At 41.7% G+C, this 21,995-nt stretch overlaps 1 long non-coding RNA gene and 1 other non-coding gene across 3 annotated transcripts in view; one reads left to right on the top strand and one right to left on the bottom strand.

Annotated features, from left to right (window-relative positions):
• LOC104006898 (uncharacterized) overlaps positions 1–21,995 on the bottom strand; it is a 76,735-nt gene that overhangs the window by 5,807 nt on the left and 48,933 nt on the right. The window lies entirely within an intron of this gene.
• LOC112209553 (U4 spliceosomal RNA) lies at positions 146–292 on the top strand. The gene has a single exon (XR_002944392.2). It is a non-coding gene; the product is annotated as a U4 spliceosomal RNA (small nuclear RNA).

Raw genomic sequence — 21,995 nt, 5'->3', positions numbered from 1 at the left:
TTTAGTTTCAATTTTATAAATGATAGAGATGTTTTAACCATGAATGGGTACAAAACAATAGCGTGAATAAGACCTAGTATTTATAGGACAACAGGGTGACTACATTCAATACTAACTTAATTGTACATTTTAAAATAACTAAAAGAGCTTTGCACCATGGCAGTATTGTAGCCAATGAGGTTTATCTGAGGTGTGATTATTGCTAATTGAAAACTTTTCCCAATACTCCACCATTACGACTTGTAACATAGTCAGTATTGGCAATTTTTGACAGTCTCCAGGGATATGGAGACTGAATATTTCAGTAAAAAAAATTATATATATATATATAAAATAAATAAATAAAATACTAATTGGATTGTTTGAAACACAAAGAATAAATGCTTGAGGGGATGGATACTCCACTCGCCATCATGTGATTATTTCACATTGCATGCTTGTATCAAAACATCCCATGTAGCCCATAAATATATACACCTGCTATATACCCATAAAAATTAAAAATTAAAAAACCTAGAAAGAGACATTTTAACGAAGACAGACATGTCAATGGCCATCTTTGACTCATGAACTTTGAAACTGAACACACTTGTCACCCTCTCATTAAAAACTCAATAGTCAGTAGTAACAGCATCAGAACATGAAAATCAAGGAGTCACAAAAGGCTTAAAGTTACAGTTGTTGTGATATTCCTTGATCTAGGGGCTGCTTCTCTGTTACACTGCATGCTTACAAGGTGAGTGAGAGTTTTGTTTTTGTTGTTGTTGTTGTTGTTGTTGAAACCAAGACAAATAGCAAAGATAATTTTATCAGCAATCAGAAAATCAAATATTCAATGGCACAGAAAGTGGTGTGAGTAACTTGTCAACCCCACAGTTGAGAAAGACTATTAGTCCAACTAAACCAAAATCTGGTGGCCTTGAAGCAAACACATGGGTGTCCCAAGTGCCAGGAGATAAGACACTCCTTGAGAAATAAAAAACAAACAAACAAAAAGGTCATATATAAGTACATAAATAGTCATCTATATTGCCTGTTATCTTCTACCAAAAGCAAACACATGCAGTGTTTTTGATAGCAAAGTCAAAAAAACAAAAACATATTTCAACGTTTCCTCCATTAATGAAGGCAATAGAAGAGTGGCTTAAAAAAACAGAACTAGACTTAATCTAGAATCAAAGTAAGTGAAAGTGAAATCTTTATCACAAGATGGTAAGGTTCACCCCGAGAGTTGAGAAAGGCCAATCTGGGTTCAAGGGGCCCATGAGATTGCATATCTCAAACAATACAGTGTAGGTGACTCCAATAATTGGATGGGTCTGCGTAATCTTATCAAGGTCTCCATGGTAACTGTCCAAAGAAGACTCAAAGTTTAGCACTTAAAAAGTAATTTTATTTGCAAAATTTTATAAGGGGTTGTATCTGTTAGACAAAGTGGGTTCTCAATAAAGGGTATACCAAATATTTAAATTTAAAAACCTCTGGCCGGCTGCAGTGGCTCACACCTGTAATCCCAGCACTTTGGGAGGCAGAGGTGGGTGGATCACCTGAGGTCAAGAGTTCGAGACTAGCCTGGCCAACGTGGAGAAACCTCTACTAAAAATACACACAAAAAATTAGCTGGTTGTGGTGGCGCACACCTGTAGTTCCAGCTACTCTGGGAGGCTGAGGCAGGAGAATCACTTGAACCCAGGAGGCAGAGATTGCAGTGAGCCAAGATCGCACCACTGCACTGCAGCCTGGGCAACAGAGGGAGACTCTGTCAAAAAACAACAACAACAACAACAACAACAACAAAACCTTCAAATTTTCAGTCTGTTTATAATTCTCTTTGGTGGAAAATAACAACTACTACACATAATTACCCTGTTTGCAAGGATCTTATGTATCCGTCAATATCAGCATTTTATTTAAGGAATCATCAACTTACAGGAAATGAAATTAAGCCTTCATCTACATTAGAGACTAGAAGAAAATACTGCATTCACAGGCACACATGTGTGTGCATGCACGTGTGTGTGTGGTTTATCTCAGAGAGTTTAAATGTTCTTAAACAAAATTGCAGCAGAGTAGGATATCTGTTTTGCTTCCTCACACTTCTATGACCTAATTGCATCTTCTGTTTAAAGTACTTCACAGATAAAGCTCATATTATAGCCAATACCACAGAGAGCTTTATTTGAATGCCAGTTATGTCTTAGGAACTATTCTAAACGCTGGAAATATAGTGGTTAAGAAGATAGGAAAATCCCCTGCCCTCATCTGTGAAAACTGAGTAACATCCCCCAAAGAAAATTACTCAGTACCTCACATGTACACAAAATAGATGTCTAAGAAATATTTGCTGATTTAACTGAATTTTTATTAGAAGTTGAGTTCTAAGTGAAATTGTATTGTAGCAAGCTATTTGCAAATGGATAGTTGGGTGCATTTACTAAATCAACCAAATGTGAATTAATTAAAACTCATTTTTCACACACATATACACAAATAATGAAGCTAATGTTTGTTAGAAGGAGTCAGCCAAATTAATGATTGTTACATACTAACACATTAGTACCTAACAATAGCTGCCTTAATCTTAATCTTTTGACTATTTCCATTTCTAAGTCATTACAATTAAAAATCCTCTTATATTTGTCCATAGACACCTGAACTCCTCCTTTTAAATTAAAAATGAAGGTCAGGTGTGGTGGCTCACACCTGTAATCCTAACATTCTGGGAGGCCAAGGTGAGCAGATTCCTTGAGTCCAGGAGTTCGAGATCCACCTGGACAACATAACAAAACCCCGTCTCTACTAAAAAATACAAAAAACTAGCCAGGCACAGTGGTGCATGCCTGTAGTCCCAGCTACTCAGAGGCTGAGGTGGGAGGATCACCTGAGCTCAAGAGATCAAGGCTGTAATGAGCTGAGATCACACCAATGCACTCCAGCCTGGGCAACTAGAGTAAGACTCTGTCTCAAAAAAAATAATTAATTAATTAAAAATGAATTGTTGGCTGGGGCGGTGGCTCACACCTGTAATCCCAGCACTTTGGGAGGCCAAGATGGGCGGATCACGAGGTCAGCAGATTGAGACCATCCTGGCTAACATGGTGAAACCCCATCTCTACTAAAAATACAAAAAATAAGCCAAGCGTGTTGGCAGGCACCTGTAGTCCCAGCTACTCAGGAGGCTGAGGCAGGAGAATGGTGTGAACCCGGGAGGTGGAGCTCTCAGTAAGCCGGGATCGCACCACTGCACTCCAGCCTGGGGGACAGAGTGAGACTCCGTCTCAAAAAAAAAAAAAAAAAAAAAAAGAATTGTTGAAGGGATTTCATATATTGCAATTTAGCAAAAGTTTTTTAATGCAAATTTGGCTCACAGTGAGTACAGTTTTTTTCCTCAGTCACTAATATTGACAGATCCCTTCCCAAGTCACCCAAAATTTGTGAAGCTGTGGGCAACTCTGAGGCAAGGATTCTCTCCTCAAAAAGTCCAGCATACCACCAGACATAGAGCAAAACTGAAGCCAATGACTGTTAGATTGGCCAAATTTATTGCTTTCCACTAGAAAGCCAGTGTTAACACAACATTGCAACTAATTTCTTTTCATATTTCTTTTTTAGAATTTGGCTTATGATACAGTGATGTCAGGAAGATGGAGTGAATCCATCCTTTGTCTCTCACATAGAGAACAACTGGACAGCTATCCATGAATAAAAATAGCTCTGGAAGAGCTCAGAAGTCCACTTAAGAAGCTACAGAAATGCAGTGGAAGAAATCCAAAAATAACCACATAAAATGGGGAGGAAAAACAGTTTTTACTTTACCTGCATCATCCTATCCCCTGGCCATCACTTCTAATCACAGAGAGGGAATACTCTAGCTCATGAGTTCCCCTCAAGGAAAAAAAGAATAAGTTAAACAACCGACTTCCTTAGACTTCTGGAGCACTGCCTGAATTACATTCTTCGGCTTCACCCCATCTAGATCACTGGGGAGACTGGCATAACTAAGATGTCTGGAGACAGCTTGGAACAAAGAGTGGGCACTAACAATATCAACCACACAATGGGAGCTACCATGGTTCCCCATGGCCTACTCTGCACAGGAATTCTGAAGCCCCCTCCACTGAGGACTTCAACAGCCCTTGAAGCCATTGTGCAGCCCCACAGCTTTCACTGCTGAAGAACCATCCCCCAACCCTGCCAGAGTTTGCCATGACAGACCCCAGTGGCCTACTCTGCAGAGGACCCTAGCAGCTTTTGCTGGTGAGGAAACCAACAGCCATCACAACTGCAGCAGAATCCCACAACTTTCACCACCAGGTTGTGCCTGCCACCATCCCTGGCTTCTGCAGCTGTGTGTGCCAAGTAGTGGGTCCCAACTCCCACCACCAGTCCCTACCACCATTCTCACTTCTACAGCTGGCCCCTGCAGTCAAACATATATATACCAAAAGCCTGGTTCTCACAGCTGTGCACTTTTGGTATCAAAGTCTATTTTATCTGATATGAGTATAGCTAACTCTGCTCTCTTTTGGTTTTAATTTGCTTGAAATATCTTCTATCTCTTCACTTTTAGTCTATGTTCACTTTTTTTTGTCCTTAAAAGTGAAGTGAGTCTTCTCAGCAGCATATAGTTGGGTCTGTTTTTTATCCATTGAGTCACTGTATGTCTTTTGATTGATAAACCTCACCCCCAACATAAGCTATCACAACCAAATATGGGACCATAGCTGCCTGTGTAGCTATGCACATAATCTGCATCATTCCTGGCCCCTGCAGATGCAAACACACAATCAGCTTGTTCTGACTCCTATTGCCAGCCCCTACTACCAAACACATGCCTGCAGCTGGCCCGTGCAGCTATATACATGTTCGTCAGCAGCCCCAGCCCCCATAGCTGCATATGGGCATGCAATCAGCCCCACTCCCCAGAACCTACACCCACCAGCATGTTTGCACTCACAGCCAGCCCCTGCAACCACACATATGCCCACTGCTAACTTGGGCCCACAGCTGCACACAAACACAATCCCTGTTGCTGTTACCTACTTTTGGGCATGTACTCATAGCTCTCTTTGCAACCACACACATGCATGCTGCTCTGGTTCCTATAGCCATGCACATGCATACCACTGGCCACCACCACCATATGTCTGCCTATAGTCTGCCCCAGACCTCCACCTTGACTCTGGCCCTCACTGCTGTACATGTGCCCTCAACTAGCCTCTATCATCACAAATGTGTTTCAGCCAGCCACTTCAGCCAAGCGTATATACAATGACAGCCCCTACTGCTGAATACCTCATTCCCTTGATGCCAGACTCACAGGCAACATAGAGGATGACAACAGCCCTCACAGCTACTGCAGACATTCTGCAGTTCTTGCCTCCAAGGACCATGTAGTTGTCAATGTCGCAGACCTCAGCTGTGTAAGAAGACAAGTCACCCTACTCTTCCATGACCTGGAGCCACTGCATTCCCCCCAACCTTGGTGTCCCACATCTCTAGATCCAATGTCACAGCACACTTCAGCATGCTCCCCCATAGGTGAATGTCTTTTACTATCAAAGCCAGTCCATTAAGTCTGGAAGATATGAACGCATCTTCAAATGTGTAGAAAAGACTACAAGGATCACAATAAATCAGGAAACATGACATCACTAAAGAAATACAATAAATTTCCAGTAACAAATCCCAAAGAATTGGAGATGTGCATATTTCCTGACAAAGAATTCAAGAAAATTGTTCTAAAGAAACTCAACAAGCTACAAGAGAACATAAATAATTTTATGAATTCATAGAAGAATAAAATAAGTTCAACAAAAAGATAGACAATTTTTAATAAAAGTTTTGAAGATGAAGAATACAATGACAACTATAAAATACAATAGAAAGCTTCAACAATATAATAATCAAACACAAGAGAGAATAGGCAACCTTGGAGAGAGATCATTTTGAATTATCTAGTTGAAAGGGAAAAAAGAAAAAAATAATGAAAGGGAATGTTTTAAGCCTATAGGATTTATGGGACACCATCAAGAGACCTAACATTTACATTATAGGGGTTCCAAAAGAAGAAAAAAGGATAGAAAGTTTATTTGAAAAAATAATGCTTGAAAACTTCCCAAATCTTGGGAAAAATATGGATACCCAGATACAAGAAGCTCAGAGATCTCTAATAACATTCAACCAAATAATATTTAATCAAGGCACATTATCATCAAACTCAAATATCAAAGAAAGAGAGATGTGTTTGAAGGTATCATGAGAAAAGAAGCATACCACATCCAAAGGAACACAAACAAAGCTATCAGCTGATTTCTCAGAAGAAATCTTGCAGGGCAGGAGAAAGTGGGTTGACATATTCAAAGTGGTAAAAGAAAAAGAACTGTGAGCACAAATAATTTACTCAGCAAATCTGCCCTTCAGAAACTAAGGAGAGATAAGGGCTTTCTGAGACAAACAAAAGCTAAGGGACTTTATCACCACTAGACCTGCCTTACAATAAATGTTAAAGAAAATACTTCTAGCTGAAGAAAAGCCACTAATTGGCTGCATAAATGTCTTCTTTTGAGAAGTGTCTGTTCATGTCCTTCGCCCACTTTTTGATGGGGTTGTTTGTTTTTTTCTTGTAAATTTGTTTGAGTTCATTGTAGATTCTGGATATTAGCCCTTTGTCAGATGAGTAGGTTGTGAAAATTTTCTCCCATTTTGTAGGTTGCCTGTTCACTCTGATGGTAGTTTCTTTTGCTGTGCAGAAGCTCTTTAGTTTAATTAGATCCCATTTGTCAATTTTGTCTTTCGTTGCCATTGCTTTTGGTGTTTTGGACATGAAGTCCTTGCCCATGCCTATGTCCTGAATGGTAATGCCTAGGCTTTCTTCTAGGGTTTTTATGGTTTTAGGTCTAACGTTTAAATCTTTAATCCATCTTGAATTGATTTTTATATAAGGTGTAAGGAAGGGATTCAGTTTCAGCTTTCTACATATGGCTAGCCAGTTTTCCCAGCACCATTTATTAAATAGGGAATCCTTTCCCCATGGCTTGTTTTTCTCAGGTTTGTCAAAGATCAGATAGTTGTAGGTATGCGGTGTTATTTCTGAGGGCTCTGTTCTGTTCCATTGATCTATATCTCTGTTTTGGTACCAGTACCATGCTGTTTTGGTTACTGTAGCCTTGTAGTATAGTTTGAAGTCAGGTAGTGTGATGCCTCCAGCTTTGTTCTTTTGGCTTAGGATTGACTTGGCGATGCGGGCTCTTTTTTGGTTCCATATGAACTTTAAAGTAGTTTTTTCCAATTCTGTGAAGAAAGTCATTGGTAGCTTGATGGGGATGGCATTGAATCTGTAAATTACCTTGGACAGTATGGCCATTTTCACGATATTGATTCTTCCTACCCATGAGCATGGAATGTTCTTCCATTTGTTTGTATCCTCTTTTATTTCATTGAGCAGTAGTTCGTAGTTCTCCTTGAAGAGGTCCTTCACATCCCTTGTAAGTTGGATTCCTAGGTATTTTATTCTCTTTGAAGCAATTGTGAATGGGAGTTCACTCACGATTTGGCTCTCCGTTTGTCTGTTGTTGGTGTATAAGAATACTTGTGACATTTATGCAGCCAAAAAACACATGAAAAAATGCTCATCATCACTAGCCATCAGAGAAATGCAAATCAAAACCACTATGAGATACCATCTCACACCAGTTAGAATGGCAATCATTAAAAAGTCAGGAAACAACAGGTGCTGGAGAGGATGTGGAGAAATAGGAACACTTTTACACTGTTGCTGGGACTGTAAACTAGTTCAACCATTGTGGAAGTCAGTGTGGCGATTCCTCAGGGATCTAGAACTAGAAATATCATTTGACCCAGCCATCCCATTACTGGGTATATACCCAAATGACTATAAATCATGCTGCTATAAAGACACATGCACAAGTATGTTTATTGCGGCATTATTCACAATAGCAAAGACTTGGAACCAACCCAAATGTCCAACAATGATAGACTGGATTAAGAAAATGTGGCACATATACACCATGGAATACTATGCAGCCATAAAAAATGATGAGTTCCTGTCCTTTGTAGGGACGTGGATGAAATTGGAAATCATCATTCTCAGTAAACTATCGCAAGAACAAAAAACCAAACACCGCATATTCTCACTCATAGGTGGGACTTGAACAATGAGAACACATGGACACAGGAAGGGGAATATCACACTCTGGGGACTGTGGTGGGGTGGGGGGAGGGGGGAGGGATAGCATTGGGAGATATACCTAATGCTAGATGACGAGTCAGTGGGTGCAGCGCACCAGCATGGCACATGTATACATATGTAACTAACCTGCACAATGTGCACCTGTACCCTAAAACTTAAAGTATAATAAAAAAAAAAAAGGAAAAGCCACTAATTAGTACCATAAAAACACGTGAAAGCATAAAACTCACTATTAAAGTGAATTTGTGCTCAGAATACTCAAATACTGTCATGGTGGTGAATAAGTTACCTATAGCTCTATTATAAAGGTTAAAAGACAAAAGTATTAAAAATAACTATAGATACAATAATTTGTTAATGATACACAATATAAAACAATGTGAATTGTGACATCAAAAACATAAAATGTGGGAGGGATAGTAAAAGTGCACAGCTTTTATATGCTAAAGTTAAGTTGTTGTTAACTTAAAACAGGCTTGTAAAACTATAAGATGTTTTATGATGTTTTATGCATGCCTCATCATAACCACAAAACAAAAACCCATAGTTGATACATAGAAGACAAGGGAATCAAAGCAAACCACTACAGAAAAATCATCAAATCACAGAAGAAGGCAACAAGAGAGAAGGAAAGGAGTTAAGGATCTATAAAACAATCAGAAAATAATTAATAAAATGGCAATAGTGAATTCTTACCTACCAATTATTGCTATAGATGAAAATGGATTAAAATTCACAAATCAAAAAACATAGCATTATGTCTACAAGAGACTCACATTACCTTTAGAAAATGCTGTGATGGTTAACATTAGTTGTCATCCTGACTGGATTAAAGGATTCCTAGATGGCTGGCAAAGTATTGTTTTGGGGTGTGTCTGTGAGGATGTTGCCAAAGGAAATTTACATTTGGGTCAGTGGACTGGAAGAGGAAGACCTAGGTGGAAGAAGTCATGGGGGTAGTCTTGCTTGCTGAGTCTTCTGGCTCCCACTTTCTTTCCATGTCAGACGCTTGCTTCCTCTCCTCCTGCCCTTGGACATCAGACTCCAGGTTTTTCAGCCTTCAGACTCTGAGACTTGCAGAAGTGCCTTTGATATGGGAAAGGGAGTCAATGGAGATTATTTTGGACCTTTTAAGATGTAACAGCTGCCCTGCTGGGTTTTGAACTTGAATGGGGCCTGTAGCCCCTTTCTTTTCTCACTTTTGGAATAGGAATGTTTATACAATGCCTGTATTCCTATTGTATCTTGAAAATAAATAATTTGTTTTTTATTTTATAGGCTCATAGGCAAAAGGAAATTGTGATATCTGAGCATACTTTGGACTTTGGACTTTTGAATTGATGCTGGAATAAGTTAAGACCTGGGGAACAATTAGGAAGGCGTGATTTTATTTTGCAATGGGAGAGGGACATGAGATTTGGGGGTGCCAGAGGCAGAATGATAGAGCTTGGATATTTGTCCCTGCCCAAATCTCATGTTGAAATGTAATACCCAATGTTGGAGATGAGGCTGGTGAAAGGTGTTTGGATTGTAGGGGAGGATCTCTCATGAGTTGGTGTTGTCCTCATGACAGTAAATGAGTTCTCAAGTGATCTGGTTGTTTAAAAGTGTGGCACTTCCCCCTTCCTTGCTCCTGCTTTCACTTTGTGACTTACTGCTTCCACTTTGCTCTCTGCCATGAGTAAAAGCTCACCAGAAGCCGAGCAGGTACTGTCATCATGCTTGTATAGCCTGCAAGAACAGCAAACCAATTAATTCTCTTTTCTTTAAAAATTAACCAGTCTCGGCCGGGCGCGGTGGCTCACGCCTGTAATCCCAGCACTTTGGGAGGCCGAGGCGGGCGGATCACGAGGTCAGGAGATCGAGACCATCCTGGCTAACACGGTACAAAAAATTAGCCGGGCGTGGTAGCGGGCGCCTGTAGTCCCAGCTACTCGGGAGGCTGAGGCAGGAGAATGGCGTGAACCCGGGAGGCGGAGCTTGCAGTGAGCCGAGATCGCGCCACTGCACTCCAGCCTGGGCGACAGAGCGAGACTCCGTCTCAAAAAAAAAAAAAAAAAAAAAAAAAAAAAAAAATTAACCAGTCTCAGGTATTTCTTTATAGTAATACAAGAACAGCCTGATACACGTGCAAACACTTAAAGTGAAGGGAGAGGAGAAGATATTCTATGAAAATGAAAACCAAAAGCATAGCAGGGGTATCTATACTTATACCTAACAAAATAGATTTTAAGTCAAAAACTGTAACAAGAGATTAAAAAATGTTATTATATCATGATAAAGAGGACAACACATCAATAGGACACAACAAATGTAAATATATATGCACCCAACATTGGAGAAATTAGTATATTTTTAAAATATTAACAGGTCTGATGGGAGAAATGCACAGCAGTACAGTAACAGTTGAGAACTTTAATGCCCCACAACAATGGGCAGATCATCTAAACAGAAAATCAATAAGAGAACACTGGACTTGAACTATATACTAAACAGACCTAATAGACATAAAGAACATTCCATCTAACAGCAACAGAACACACATTCTTTTCAAGCACACAGGAAACATTCTCCAGGATATATTATATGTTAGGCCAGAAAATAAGTCCCAAAATACTTAAGAACACTGAAATCATATCAAGTATCTTTTCTGACCACAATGTTATGAAACTAGAAATCAATAAAAGAAGGAAAATTCACAAGTATGTGGAAATTAAATGACATGTTCATAAACAATCATGAATCAAAGTAGCAATTCAAAAACGAAAATAAAAAATATATTAAGAAACACAACATACCAAAACTTATAAGATGCAGCGAAAGCAGTTCTGAGGGAAGATTGTAACAATAAATAACTACATTAAAAAAGACGCCAATTTTTTAATCAGCGTGGCAGATTAGAGGCTTTTAGCATGCCTTGGCCACTTGAAAATAGCAAAATAATGTATAAAGATCAACTCTGTGAGCTTTAATCCAAGAAGTAAAATGGGAATCCACTGAATCATGAAGGACAACCCAGATCCCAGTGAGGATAAAGCTGACAAACAACCACTGTAACAGTGTCCTCTGATAAAGCTGACAAACAACCACTGTAACAGTGTCCATCTGATAAAAATGAGTAAAGCCCAGGTATGTAAGAGAGGCAGAGAGCTTCCCTCTGTGATTCACCTCTCTACTGGTGATCAGAGCAACCCATGCCATGGTAGAACACTTTGATTTTCCCTAGCCCTTGAGTTAACTTGGGGAGAGGCTTGGAGACATCATGAAGAAAAGACACTGGGAAAAGGTGTAGACATTTCCTCAGACCCAGGACCAAGTGCAGGATGCCATTTTTAATATGAGTGCATATAAATTTAGCCATTCTTTAGCAACCTGGCAGCATGGCCATGCAGGCATTTTAGTCTCGGGCCAGAGACAGAAGCACCTGCTCAAGCGTGGGGAAGGAGCCACCACAGCCAGAACTATGGAAAGAGTCTCAGCAGCAGGAGCTGGAAATTTGTTTTCACCTGTTGCAAGCCTGGGGCAGGAGGAGAGCAGGTAGCATTGCAGATTCTTTTGAGCAGTAAGATTTCAGCCAAGGCTAGCTTGCTGTCCTGGAACTGGTCTGTATGTGACATTGCTGGGTGCCCCATACTGCTCACCGGAAATTGTGGTGCAGCAGGACCCTCTCTAATCCATCCCAGGCAGAAATCCAGGCATTTAAAGCACATGTTTGCCTGGACTAGAAGCCTGAGTTGCCCCACAGTTTATGGAAATAGATCAGGGTACAGCAACACCCTCTCTGCCCTTTTACCAGACAGATCACCAGGAATCTCAAGCACTCATGTGCCTAGTTCAGCAGCCTGAGCCATGTCAACCTTCCCATATGTAGATTGAGGTACCATGGGTCCTTCTCCACTCCATGCACATTCAGATATCCAGGGACTTGGAGTACCTAGTCACCTGGATCACTAGCCTGAGCTGCCCTACACTTCCTGTGCAGAAATCCCAGTGGAAGGAGGCCGTCTCAGATTCATGGTCAAGCAGATCTCCAGGCATTCACAGTACCTACTCATCTGGCTCAGTGGCCTGAGCCACTCCACACATTCTGAACATAGATCATGGTGCAGTGAGGCCCTCTCTGTGCCAAACCCAGGCAGATCTCCAGGCATTCGAAGCACCAGTTCACCTTAATCAGCAGCATAAGCTGCATCACCATTTCTTGTGCAGAGATCCATGTATGAGGGGGAAGAAGGCTGTCAGCTACACACCCAGGCAGATCTCCAGGCATTCAGAGCAACTGTCTACTTGGATTAACACCCTGAGTCAGTCCACTCAATCGTGCAGAGATCTTGGTGCAGTGGGAACCTCCCCACAAGCCACAGCAAATCTCCAGGCATTCAGAGCCCACACTAGCCTGCAATAGCAGCCTGAATTGCCCAAATATTCCTGTCAAAACTGTGATATAGGGAACTCTCCCTGCTCCATGTACAAGCAGATCTCCAGGCATCTGGAACACTCACTCTCTTGGGTTAGGAGTGTAGGCAACCTCCCAGCCCCATGCAAGAACCTGGAGGCAAGGAGATCTAACAGATTCATGCCTAGGCACACCTCTGGGTACTTAACAGCTGCTCAGTAGATTCTCCCCTGGCACTGTTGTCATGCCTGTCATTTGGGGACCTGTAGGTGGTCTACCCCAGTTCAATCCCACCCATTTTTGTCCCCACCACCTGGGGACTGAGCAGGGAGCTCAGACCACTGTGCACTGAATTTTGTTCAGTTCTGCTCTGATCATAGTTTTTTCTTTTCTTTTGCTAACTTTGGGGTTAGTTTGTTCTTATCTTTTTGGTTTCTCTAGATGTGGTGTTAGATCGTTAATTTGAGATCTTGCTAACACTTGGAGGTAGGTCTTTAGCATTATACGCTTTCCTCTTAACACTGCTTCTGTTGCACCCCAGGGATTTGGTACATTGTGCCTCTGTTTTCATTTATTTCACAGATTTTTTTGATTTCTGTGTCAATGTTGTTTACCCAAAAGTCATTTAGGAGCAAGTTGTTTAATTTCCATGTAATTTTGCTGTTTTGAGAGAACTTCTTGGTATTAATTACCGTTTTTATTTCACTTTCACTGAGAGTGTGCTTAGTATGATTTTGACTCTTAAAAATATATTGATGTTTGCTCTACATCTGTGCATGTGTTTGATCTTCGAGTTCCATGTGGAGACAAGAATGTATATTCTGTGGCTGATGCATGGAGTGTTCTGTAGATGTCTATTAGGTCTACCTGGTCACATGTCAAGTTAAAGCCCAGAATTTTTTGTCAGTTTTCTGCCTCTATGATCTGTCTAGTGTTGTTTGTGGGGTTTTGAAGTTCCCTACTATTATTTTGTGGCTGTCTATGTCTTTCCATAGGTCTGTAAGTACTTGTTTTATGCATCTGGGTGTGCCCATGTTAGGTGCAGATATATTTAGAATAGTTAAGTCTTCTTGTTGAATTGAACCCTTTATTGGGTTCAATTTATCCTTTTTTTTACTTTTGTTGGTTTAAACTCTGTTTAATCTGATATAAGAATAGTGACCCCTGCTCTTATTTGTTTTCCATTTGTGGGGCTGATCTTTCTCCCTTTACTTTGAGCCTATAGGTATTGTTAAGTGTGAAATGGGTCTCTTGAAGACAGCAGACTGATGGGTCTTTTTTTAGCCACTTTGCCATTCTGCAATTTAAGTGGGGCATTTAGAACATTTATATTCAAGATTCAATATTCATTTAGATTCAGGATTAATATTGATATGTGACCTTTTGATCCTATCATGAAGTTGTTAGCTGGCTGCTTTGTAATTTCTATTGTGTGGTTGCTTTGTAGCATATGTGGACTATGTATGAGTGTTTTTGTGGTAGCAGGTATCTTTGCTTTGTTTCCATGTTTAGAATTCTCTTAAGCATCTCTTGTAAGTCTGGTCTAGTGATTAAGAAAATTCTCTTAGTGCTTGCTTGTCTGGATAAGATGTTATTTCTCCTCTACTTATGAAGCTTTGTTTGGTGAAATATGAAATTCTTGGTTGGAATTTCTTTTTTTAATGAATGCTTAAAATAGGCCCCCAATCTTTCCTGGCTTGTAACTTTTCTGCTGAGAAGTCTGCTCTTAGACTAATTAGGCTCCCTTTTTAGGTTATATGACATGTTTCTTTAACTGGCTTTAAGATTTTTTTATTGAGCATTGACCTTGGACAGTCTGGTGACTCCATGCCTTGGTGATGTTTGTTTTATACAGTATCTCGCAGGTATTCTCTGGATGTCTACCTCTCTAGTAAGATTTGAGAAATTTTCTTGAATTATTCCCTCAAATATGTTTTCCAGGTTGTTTACTTTTTCTCCTTCTCGCTCAGGAATGCCTAAACTTACAGGTTTCCTTGCTTTACATAATCCCATATTTGTCAAGGACTGTTCATTTTTTAAAATTCTTTTTGCTTTATTTTTGTCTGACTGGGCTAGAGTTTGAAAGACTAGTCTTCAAGCTCTGCAATTCTTTCTTCTGCTTGGTCCAGTCTATTACTATAGGTTTCAATTGTATTTTGAAAGTCCTTAAGTAGGTTTATCGATTCCAGCAGCTCTGATTCATTCTTTTTAGTATGCTTATCTCTCCCTACATTTCCTGGAGTGCTTTAGAAATTTATTTGTATTTATTTTGTCTCAGAGCTCATTGAACCTTCCTTGCAGTTGTGAAAGGAAAATATCTTGAGCCCCTTCAAGCTGGGAACCACTCAGGGCAAATCTGCTTCCCATTTTATTCAAAGTCATCCCTTTTGCTCACAGAGATAGATGCATATTCTGATTGCCTCCTTTGGAAAGACTTATCAGAAACTCAAAAGAATGCAACCATCTGTCTCTCACCAACCTGTGACCTGGAATCCCCCAAGGAGTTGAGGCGGGGGGGGGGGGGGGTCATTGCTTTGAGCTGTCTCCGCCTTTCTAGATAGAACTAATGTACTTCTTACATATTGATTGAGGTCTCATGTCTCCCTAAAATGTATAAAACCAAGCTGTGCCCTGACCACCTTGGGCACATGTCATCAGGACTTCCAGAGGCTGTGTCACAGGCACGTCCTCAACCTTGGCAAAACAAACTTTCTAAATTAACTGAGATCTGTCTCAGATTTCCTGGGTTCACACAGTCGTTTCTTTGAATTCTTTATCTGTCATTTCTGAGTCTCCATTTTGGTTAGGAGAGCCAGTGCAGTCCTTTGGTGGTATCAGCACATTCAGATTTTTTGTAGTATCAGAATTCTTGTGCTGGTTCCTTCTCATCTGGAGATGTTGTAACTTCTAACTTTTGTATTTATTTTCATAGGCAGGATTTTTTCCTTTCCTTTCTTTTTCCTATAACATTATTAGGGAGTTTCTCTTTTCCTTTACATCCCTGCCCCCTGCCCTGCTCTCTAGTGAATGTGACTGTAGAGAATGCTGGGTAGGGTCTTTTGGCTTTGCTTTTGCAGCCCTATGCACTTCTAATGGCAGGTTTTATATTGGGCTGTGTAGTGGACCTGCTGGGCTGTAGATGGTGCTTATAAATAAGAGTGAGCTGTAGCCAAAGTGGCTGGGTAAATACTTGATCCTTGTTTACTGGGAGAGGCTTTCTGTTACCTCAGGCAATAGGCTGATCCATGGAGTGCAGAGTGGTCTGAGCTCCCTGCTCAGCCCTAGGGTGGTGGGGACAAAGATGGGTGAGACTGAACTGGGGAAGTCCACATACAGGTCCCCAGATGACAGGCACAAGAACCAATGCCAGGAGAGAATCTAGTGAGCAGCTGCTAAGCACCTAGAGGTGTGCCTAGGCATGAATCTGTTAAACCTCCTTGGCCCCAGGTTCTTGCATGGGGATGGGAGGTTGCCTACACTCCTAATCCAGGAGAGTAAGTGTTCCAGGTGGAATGTCTTTCACAATTCCAGTGCATTCCCATTTTCATCTTGAATTAAAGCTCACAGTTTATGTATTATCTTCCTCACAGTTTATCTTTATGTATTATCTTGCTCTTTTCAACTGGCTAAGGCACACTAAAAGCCTCTAATCTTGGAGGAGAAAAAGTTCCTTATGACTTTTAAAAGTAACTCAGAAGTAGCTTTGGTTTTGTCATTTGGGTTTCCTAGATTATATTAGATGCCTCAAGTTGTTTCTTTGTTTCTGAGGAAAACACTCAGACTCCTCATCATTATTTCTTTGTTCTGATTTGTATTGCAAGAAAGAAAACATTTCTGTTCCTCCCAGACACAAAGCTATTCTCTCTAATACAAAAAAGTATCTCCTGATTAAATATGTTTTACACCAGCACTTTCTTGAAAAGAGGGACACTCCGAACATATGTGTTAGGATAAATGTCCGTATGTTCAGCTATGCAAAAAGCACATATTTATTCTCTTGTAACAATATAATTTTCTTCTTTCTATGACAGATAATATAATCTTAGGCAAACTTGCTAAATTGGGTATTTTAGTTAAAATTCAAAAAACTTAGTTTAAAAATAGGCATAGGACTGGGTGCAGTGGCTCACACCTGTAATCCCAACATTTAGGAGGCCAAGGCTGGCAGATCATGAGGTCAGGAGATCGAGAACATCCTGGCTAACGTGGTGAAACCGTCTCTACTAAAAATACAAAAAATTAGCTGGGCGTGGTGGCACGCACCTGTAATCCCAGATACACGTGAGGCTGAGGCAGGAGAATTGCTTGAACCCAGGAGGCAGAGGTTGCAGTGAGCCAAGATCACGACATTGAACTCCAGCCTGGGCAAAAGAGTGAGACTCCATCTCAAAAAAAATAATAATAAATAGGCATAGAACTTTCCCATCACCATTTTTTCCCTTTAGCATTTTCTAAGCTCCTGAGGCAGGCATTACCTAGCATCATGGCATGAGGAAGAGGCATTTGTGTGTTCTGGATTCTCTGTCCAGACTATATTTGTTTTCCACATTAGCACCCTGTGGTTCTCAGATGTTGTCTTTTATCTACACTGGCATCTATAGAAGTGTCCACACTCTTTGCCAGACTCTGGTTATATACTCTGCTTTATTTCCACCAAGATCATCATTCATCACAACTCTAAACCACTCTAAGTTGGCCATCTCTCTTTCTCAGCCTGGACAGGCAGAAAACCTGACATAATGGGCTAGGGCCCCCTTAGTTCCTCATACCGAAGCTCTCTGTCTACTACGTACAGTGATTATTTCTACTTTCTTGCCCCCACACCAAGGTGGTAACAGGAACTGCAATGTCATGGTTTTAGGAAAGAGGAAGAAAAACCTCCCTACTGTTCTCAGACTCTCACACCTATTGATGGCTCTGTTATCCCTCCTTGGTGTGAATCTGATGGGGAAGGGCAAGAAACAGAGCCTCCATTTCAGAAACCTTCAAAAGTTTCTAAGTATCTTGCTTTTTTCTCCTATAGTTTTTGCCTCCTTCTTACCTTTCAGAATGAGGGGTGGAGTTGGCAGGACTTCCTTGGCCAGTTTAGGGACTTTTGCAAAAGATTCCTGTGACTCAGTGTTTTGAGTTCTTAACCAATCGAGTGAAGGATTCAAAATTAACCATTCCAAGGGAGGATTGAAAAAGAACTACTCTCTGGACAAAAAGAAAGAAAGGGGAGGGGGTAACACAGGGATATAAGCCTTAGCCACCCGAGCCAGCAATAGCAACCCTTCCAAGTCCCCTTCCACCATGTGGAAGCTTTCCTTTCACCTTGTTCAATAAACTGTTCTGCTGCTCACTCTCCTGGTCTGTGGACTCTTCTTGAGCTGTAACATACACCGCGAAGGTCCGTAGCTTCATTCTCCGAAGTTAGTGAGACCACGAACCCATCAGCAGGAAAAACTCCTAACTCATCAAGGGGGCTTGCCTGGGATTTCCGAAGTGGTGAGTAACATCAGAACTCTTTCGCTTGCTACTCTGCTCTATTTTTCTTTAGAATTGGGGGTGAACAACGGCACCTGTCGGCCATTTAAAAGTGACAAGTGCGGCCGCCGGACTAAAGACACAGGTGGAAGGCTTTCTGGGAAAGGGCTCTCTAACAACCCCCCGACCCTTCTGAGTCAGGAGTGTTGGTTTGCCTGGAATGAGTTCTCACTTTCTCTGCATTTTCTGGGTTGAACTGAGGGCCAGCCAAGGGTGGAAAACAGTAGCCCTGAGCTCCTGGTATCACCGGTCGAGATCATGGCGCTGTGTGAAACCTTTGTTAAAAAGCCTCCCAAACGTGCTTCACCCACCCTTCTAGACCCATGCCTCCTGGGTCCAAATGTCTGTAGGGAAGACTTTCTTGAGACCCTGTCTTTCAGGATTTTCTCTACCTCTGGGATGAAAACTCTCTGGATTAGGAATCTAAAACAATTAGGATGGCAACCCTCAGATCCATTTTTCTGGTATCCCATGGCTTATTCTTATGTAGATGGGCAACAGTACAAATATACAGGACCTGTTCCTCATATTCAGCACCTGAGGCAACACCCAGGACAATATAGTGTGTGCCAGTGGTTACTGGAAGACTTAGGCCATTTCTCTTTCTGTCATATCCACCTCACTGGGAACCGTTTCACCTATCATCTTTCTTGTTTGTGATCAGCAATCCGAACTATGGAGCTCTTCCACTTGGGGTACCACTCACTGTTGTGGGAGTTAAGTAATATAATAGACCATTGACTGGGAGATCAAAAGTCATATTCTTATGATGGAAAGCGGGGATAAAAGGCCTTAGTACATGAGATGCTATTTCAACCTTGGCCCAATGCCCTGTTGCCCCCCACCTTAAAATTGCTATGTCTATGTACAATCTTTAAGGAGTTTATCTTACTGGGGCAGTTTCAAGCTCAGAAATATGCCAACTGGAGCCTCGTCAACCACCTAAGAATACACCCTGGACTTAGAACCCACTCACAGGAAGAAAAACTGTTTCAGGCGTGCTGGTAAGAGGCCACTAAACCCAGCAGCCTGGCCTCCTTCTTTGTGGCTAAGAAGGGAGGGAAAAGAGTGTAGTTGAAACTGCTACGTTGGTAAGCACAATTAAATCTGATAAGCAGTGTTCCATGGGTGATTTCGCACCCTGGAAAAAGGACACTAAAACAGTATAGGACTCCCTAGAACCAGTGTCCACAGGGAATGACTAGGGGTGTGGGCATCCCTATGCTCTCCTTTCAGACGGGAGATGTTCCCTCCAAAGCAAAGTTGCCCCTGAGGTGTACTCTGAATAACTGGGACCAATTTGGTCCCCAGACATTGAAAAAGAAGCGGCTCATATTTTTCTGCAGCACTGCCTGACCACAATATCCTCTTCCAGGAGGAGAACAATGGCCACCTGAGGGAAGTATAAACTATAATACCATCCTGCAACTAGATCTTTTTTGTAAATGAGAAGGCAAGTGGAGTGAAGTACCATTATGTTCAGACCTTCTTCTCATTAAGGGGTAACCCATGATTGTGTAAGACATGTAACCTGCACCCCACGAGGAGTCCTCAAAGTCTACTCCCATACCCAGGCCTCCCCACAGCTCCTTCTCCTACTAATGCTGAAGCCTCTCTGGGCTCTACAGCCCAAAAGGGAACAAATAAAAGAGCTTCCAAAGAGCCAAGAGACCCCATTGCTCCCTGCTTCCTGTCCCTGGAGCACGAGTTTTTCTTAATGCAGCTAGCCACCAGTTTGCCTTAGAGGAACCCCATAATATGTCCTTGACAAATTCTATTCAGCTCCAACCACTAGGAGTGGCTCATTTGTCCCGAAGCCTTAAATCATGGGAATGAGAAATTAATGCAGACCGACCTCAGCCCTTATTAGATTTTCAGCTACAGGGGTGTATAGAACCCCAGCAAGGAGTTTTCTTTGTGTGTGGAAGATCCTTCTATATCTGCCTCCCCACCAACTGGATGGGAACTTGTACTTTAGCCTACATAGTACCTCCTGTGACTTGTTCCTTTTCAGAAGAGGCAGTAGCTGTCCCCATTCATGCTAAGCTTCAGCCAAGAGCAATCTCACTACTTCCTCTATCGCCTGGTTTAGGATTTACTATCACGCTAGGAACTGGAACCACTGGACTCACAGTGTCCTTAACACTCTCTAAAGAATTAAGAGAAAGCCTAGATGAAATCTCTCTCCAACTTATTCAAATCCAGGACCAAATAACTCATTAGCAGCCGTGGTTCTCCAGAACCGGCAAGCACTAGATCTCCTCACTGCTGAAAGGGGAAGAACATGCCTTTTTCTGAACGAGGAATCTTGTTTTTATGTCAATAAATCAAGTAGTCAGAGATGGAATTAAATGACTTCAGGATAGAGCCAGCAGACTACACAGTGGGACAACCGAAGCTACCTCATGGTTCTCACAGCATGTTCTCCCCTGGCTTCTTCCATTTTTAGGTCCCCTCCTTGTGATTATTCTGGGAGTAACCTTTGGCCCAAGTCTTTTCAATTCCCTCATCCATTTCATTTCTTCTCGAATAAAATCAATGAAACTACAAATGGTACTGCAGATGGAACCTCAGATGACTTCAACCAGCACCTATTATCAAGGACCTCTAGACCAGCCTGCCAGCCCATACCCGGACGTTGACACCCAAACCACCTCTCATGAGGAAACCTCAGGTGCAGGGCCCCTTCTACACCCCTATTCAGCAGGAAGCAGTTAGAGTGGTCATTGTCCCACACCCCAACAGCAGTTGGGCTCCCCTGTTGAGAGGGAGGACTGAGGGGTGGAATTGGTGGGACTTCCTGGGCCAGTTTGGGGACTTTTGCAAAAGACCCTTGTGACTTAGGTTTTGAGTTCTTAACCAATCGAGTGAAGGATTCAAAATTAATCCCTCCAAGGGAGGATTGAAAAAGAACCACTCTCTGGACAAAAAGAAAGAAAGGGGAGGGGGTAACACAGGGATATAAGCCCTAGCCACCCAAGCCAGCAACAGCAACCCTTCCAGGTCCCCTTCCACTGTGTAGAAGCTTTCCTTTCACTTTGTTCAATAAACTGTGCTGCTGCTCACTGGTCCATGGACTCTTTTTGAGCTGTAACACTCACCGTGAAGGTCCGCAGCTTCATTCTTCGAAGTTAGCAAGACCACGAACCCATCAGCAGGAAAAACTCCTAACTCAAGAATATTTATATAGTCAGAGAGGGAGGCAGAAAATACTTATTGTTTATGAGAAAAAATTTGTGTCCCAAGACCTCTGCATTTGAGAAACCAAAATTCAAGGTCTTAAAGCTCAACATTTTTGTCTCTGCTTTGGCCTTGGAAAGAATACTTTAAAAAAACAAAAACATTTATCAGTAGTCTTTCACTCCTGCACTTCCACAGTGACAATCTAACCTGAAGATAACAATCTTGGTATGTTTCAGCTACCTCGGCTTTAGGAAAGCTAAGATACATGCACAGCTCAGGGTCCAGGGTGTAAAATGGATATTTCAAATGCAAGAAGTTTAATACAGGAAATTGTTTAATAGGCTTTTGAACTCAAAGCTAATAGAACAACAATTAGAGTTTTGGGTAACTCTAGAAGGCAACCACTACCCCTAGGGCTTGGAGGACAGAAGAGAAAAGATAGGGCAGAAGAGGTGGTGCTGTGCAGCTGAGGTTCTGACCATACAAGAGGTGCTCCAAACTCATGTACACCCCTCTGGACCTGGGTGGACCCCGCACAGCTGACACTTGGACCTCTGATGGGACACTGCAATTCAGTGCTTGGACTCCTAAGGAAGGCACCACATGTTAGGCTTTCAGAACATAGAGGAAAGCACTGCTCATCTGGTGCTTGGACCTGACTGGGCTCCTTGAACAACT

Source organism: Pan troglodytes, chromosome 5 (assembly GCF_028858775.2).
Source record: "Pan troglodytes isolate AG18354 chromosome 5, NHGRI_mPanTro3-v2.0_pri, whole genome shotgun sequence".
In the NCBI taxonomy this organism is placed as follows: domain Eukaryota; kingdom Metazoa; phylum Chordata; class Mammalia; order Primates; family Hominidae; genus Pan; species Pan troglodytes.
The sequence above is the reverse complement of the archived record's forward strand: the minus strand, read 5'-3'. Positions and strand labels throughout refer to the sequence as shown.